This window comes from Schistocerca cancellata, unplaced genomic scaffold (genome assembly GCF_023864275.1).
Source record: "Schistocerca cancellata isolate TAMUIC-IGC-003103 unplaced genomic scaffold, iqSchCanc2.1 HiC_scaffold_625, whole genome shotgun sequence".
In the NCBI taxonomy this organism is placed as follows: domain Eukaryota; kingdom Metazoa; phylum Arthropoda; class Insecta; order Orthoptera; family Acrididae; genus Schistocerca; species Schistocerca cancellata.
In genome coordinates, this window is record NW_026046636.1 from 57,501 (window position 1) to 62,500 (window position 5,000).

Sequence of the window (5,000 nt, forward strand, 5' to 3'; positions counted from 1 at the left end):
TAGCACGAAGGAGGTTCAGCGGGTTACCCCGACCTTTCGGCCTAGGAAGACACGCTGATTCCTTCAGTGTAGCGCGCGTGCGGCCCAGAACATCTAAGGGCATCACAGACCTGTTATTGCTCAATCTCGTGCGGCTAGAAGCCGCCTGTCCCTCTAAGAAGAAAAGTAATCGCTGACAGCACGAAGGATGTCACGCGACTAGTTAGCAGGCTAGAGTCTCGTTCGTTATCGGAATTAACCAGACAAATCGCTCCACCAACTAAGAACGGCCATGCACCACCACCCACCGAATCAAGAAAGAGCTATCAATCTGTCAATCCTTCCGGTGTCCGGGCCTGGTGAGGTTTCCCGTGTTGAGTCAAATTAAGCCGCAGGCTCCACTCCTGGTGGTGCCCTTCCGTCAATTCCTTTAAGTTTCAGCTTTGCAACCATACTTCCCCCGGAACCCAAAAGCTTTGGTTTCCCGGAGGCTGCCCGCCGAGTCATCGGAGGAACTGCGGCGGATCGCTGGCTGGCATCGTTTATGGTTAGAACTAGGGCGGTATCTGATCGCCTTCGAACCTCTAACTTTCGTTCTTGATTAATGAAAACATACTTGGCAAATGCTTTCGCTTCTGTTCGTCTTGCGACGATCCAAGAATTTCACCTCTAACGTCGCAATACGAATGCCCCCGCCTGTCCCTATTAATCATTACCTCGGGTTCCGAAAACCAACAAAATAGAACCGAGGTCCTATTCCATTATTCCATGCACACAGTATTCAGGCGGGCTTGCCTGCTTTAAGCACTCTAATTTGTTCAAAGTAAACGTGCCGGCCCACCCAGACACTCAATAAAGAGCACCTTGGTAGGATTTCAACGGGGTCCGCCTCGGGACGCACGAACACGCACGAGGCGGTCGCACGCCTTCGGCTCGCCCCACCGGCAGGACGTCCCACGATACATGCCAGTTAAACACCGACGGGCGGTGAACCAACAGCGTGGGACACAAATCCAACTACGAGCTTTTTAACCGCAACAACTTTAATATACGCTATTGGAGCTGGAATTACCGCGGCTGCTGGCACCAGACTTGCCCTCCAATAGATACTCGTTAAAGGATTTAAAGTGTACTCATTCCGATTACGGGGCCTCGGATGAGTCCCGTATCGTTATTTTTCGTCACTACCTCCCCGTGCCGGGAGTGGGTAATTTGCGCGCCTGCTGCCTTCCTTGGATGTGGTAGCCGTTTCTCAGGCTCCCTCTCCGGAATCGAACCCTGATTCCCCGTTACCCGTTACAACCATGGTAGGCGCAGAACCTACCATCGACAGTTGATAAGGCAGACATTTGAAAGATGCGTCGCCGGTACGAGGACCGTGCGATCAGCCCAAAGTTATTCAGAGTCACCAAGGCAAACGGACCGGACGAGCCGACCGATTGGTTTTGATCTAATAAAAGCGTCCCTTCCATCTCTGGTCGGGACTCTGTTTGCATGTATTAGCTCTAGAATTACCACAGTTATCCAAGTAACGTGGGTACGATCTAAGGAACCATAACTGATTTAATGAGCCATTCGCGGTTTCACCTTAATGCGGCTTGTACTGAGACATGCATGGCTTAATCTTTGAGACAAGCATATGACTACTGGCAGGATCAACCAGGGAGCTGCGTCAACTAGAGCTGAGCAGCCGGCCGCCCGGGAGTGTGTCCCAGGGGCCCGCGCGAACACGCAAGCGTCCGCTCAATTATTCTGCAAACAGGAGGAGGCTGAGCTCCCCTGCACAATACACCTCGAAACCCTCTCAGGTCCCGGCGGCGCGCAGCGCCGTCCTAAGTACTTGGTCGGGTTCGAGAGAGGCGCAATCGCCCGGAGTTAGGCGAGTAGACGCTTTAGGTGCGACCACCCGTGCTCCCAACTGAGCTTGCCGCTGCCGACAGAGGCCCGGGAGCGTGCTGTCGTGGCATTGCCGGCGGGAGACAACACGCGCCACCTACGGTGACCGGCAGCTCCAACGCCAGCGCCACAGAAGGGCAAAGGCCCCACGTGGGTGCCGAAGCGAACTCTCCCAGCACAGCGCACGTGCCAACACGTCTGCACAACTGCGATACAAACCACCAGCGAGAACCGCTGGGGCGACCGAGCAGCAGACGGCGTCGCGGCGCCGAGTGCCGGGCGGCGGCGCATCCTCAACGCACACAGTCCTCAGTCGGACCAGCACACTGCAGATGTCCACCGCGCTTCGCACCGGGCCCGCGAGGACCCACTTTGGCCGCCCGGCGCCGCGCGCAGGGTGCCCCGGCGCGCAGCTGCGCCGCCTGCCGCGTCCGTCGGCCGGCGCGCCTGCCACTGGGCGCCCCCACCAGCCGGCTGTAGCGCGTGCGCCCACGCACCGCGCGGCCAGCACGCCGGGCGGCCCCCCCTCACCGGCCGGGGACGGTCCCACCCAGCCACCGCCGCGTATCGCTTCACACACAGATGTGCCCTTACTGATTTACCTCCAGCAACAACAACCGCACCACAATGGGTTTACCAGTTGTTCATTTGCGTTGCGTCACGTCACCAGCAAACGTAGACGTCCATCCCAGTTTGCAAATGCAACGATTATTGCATACCTGTCTGTTAGGTGTCACGACACACTACGTCTGCCCACATACACGCAACAAAATGTGCACGACTAGAGAACACGTGGGAGGTGGCCCCCTACGTATGCGATGTCCATTACGAGACCGACTGTCAACCAGCATCTGTACCATGTCGCAGATGTGGAACGCGGTGCACCATGCTATCACACTGTGTGAGAAGAGACGACTACGTTTGAATACACGCGCCACTACATCAACAGACGGCTCATGCTGATCGCCATCCAGGGCGTCCGTTACTCCCACACGTCTCTATGGCGTACCACACTGCAATGTAGCTGTTATGGGGAGACGGCACGTGGCTGAGTGCACAACATTTGGACCGTATGGTTCGCTGTTGTTGGGCGCAGTCGTACGGTCACACATGTGCCACAGCGTATCATTCAGTACATACGGACCTATGTGCAGTACAATGTGAGGATTAAGCTTACGATATCAGCGGACAGTGGACACAGGCCGTACCACGACGTAGACTGAGCGCTTCGACATGCGAATGCCAGTGAACAGCTGCGAAGGGCATTGAACACGCAAGCACCTGAACGACCAGCGTGCGAAGGCAGGGTGGAGGGGGGGGGGCGATGTACATCCTGCAGTTGTCCACATTACAGTGTACAGCGGGAGCATGTAAAAAGTAAGCAACACTTGCGAAGTGTTCAACATGAAACGACACACAAGAGGGTGGGCGGTGCGAGTAGCGAACTATATTCAGAGGGTTGTGGTTAGACAACACTAGATTAATGTAACGTGTCATATGCCAATTACAGAGCAGGTTAAGGCACAACGTGGGTTAGGTTAAGGCACAACGTGGGTTAGGTTAAGGCACAACGTGGGTTAGGTTAAGGCACAACGTGGGTTAGGTTAAGGCACAACGTGGGTTAGGTTAAGGCACAACGTGGGTTAGGTTAAGGCACAACGTGGGTTAGGTTAAGGCACAACGTGGGTTAGGTTAAGGCACAACGTGGGTTAGGTTAAGGCACAACGTGGGTTAGGTTAAGGCACAACGTGGGTTAGGTTAAGGCACAACGTGGGTTAGGTTAAGGCACAACGTGGGTTAGGTTAAGGCACAACGTGGGTTAGGTTAAGGCACAACGTGGGTTACGTTAAGGCACAACGTGGGTTAGGTTAAGGCACAACGTGGGTTACGTTAAGGCACAACGTGGGTTACGTTAAGGCACAACGTGGGTTACGTTAAGGCACAACGTGGGTTACGTTAAGGCACAACGTGGGTTACGTTAAGGCACAACGTGGGTTACGTTAAGGCACAACGTGGGTTACGTTAAGGCACAACGTGGGTTACGTTAAGGCACAACGTGGGTTACGTTAAGGCACAACGTGGGTTAGGTTAAGGCACAACGTGGGTTAGGTTAAGGCACAACGTGGGTTACGTTAAGGCACAACGTGGGTTACGTTAAGGCACAACGTGGGTTACGTTAAGGCACAACGTGGGTTACGTTAAGGCACAACGTGGGTTACGTTAAGGCACAACGTGGGTTACGTTAAGGCACAACGTGTGTTAGGTTAAGGCACAACGTGGGTTAGGTTAAGGCACAACGTGGGTTAGGTTAAGGCACAACGTGGGTTACGTTAAGGCACAACGTGGGTTACGTTAAGGCACAACGTGGGTTACGTTAAGGCACAACGTGGGTTACGTTAAGGCACAACGTGGGTTACGTTAAGGCACAACGTGGGTTACGTTAAGGCACAACGTGGGTTACGTTAAGGCACAACGTGTGTTAGGTTAAGGCACAACGTGGGTTAGGTTAAGGCACAACGTGGGTTAGGTTAAGGCACAACGTGGGTTAGGTTAAGACACAAATTGCGTTACAAATTGCGTTACATTGCGGTACAAATTGCGTTACATTGCGGTACAAATTGCGTTACATTGCGGTACAAATTGCGTTACAAATTTGGTTAGGTTAAGGTGCAAAATGGGTTGGATTACAGTACACAACATGGTAAGAGATAGTGTGTTTGGGGGGGGGGGGGGGGGGGGGCAGGTTCGTTGGTAGTGATCATTGTAAGTGAATGTCTGAGGCAGCGTCAGTATGTCACAGCAGTTCTGTCTCGTCAGGATGCGCTTTTCGCTCGTGACTGGAGGCGCGCCGCGTCTGTGGTTGCGGCAAGGGAGTGGCAGACCTGTGTGATTCATTCCTGCCATTGTTTCTGTGCCGTAACAGGAGGCAGTGTGGTGGTGTTGGGTGCACCCCTGTGTAGGACATGTGTGGGTGTTGGTGGCTTATCTGAGCAATTGTGGATGTTGGACGGGTGGGATATTCTATTTTATAATTGGACCCCCTGGTGTGGTTATCATAGTGTGGATGGTGTACTGTGGCGGAGAGGATGCACCGGACGTTGGTCCATGCTGGTGCTTACATATCG

At 54.1% G+C, this 5,000-nt stretch overlaps 1 non-coding gene across 1 annotated transcript in view; it reads right to left on the reverse strand.

The window, feature by feature from the left end:
* LOC126135361 (small subunit ribosomal RNA) overlaps window positions 1-1,645 on the reverse strand; it is a 1,909-nt gene extending 264 nt beyond the window's left edge. The window contains exon 1 of the ribosomal RNA XR_007527897.1: window positions 1-1,645. This exon is cut by the window's left edge and continues 264 nt beyond it. This is a non-coding gene — a ribosomal RNA (small subunit ribosomal RNA).
* Window positions 1,646-5,000: the final 3,355 nt, after the last annotated feature.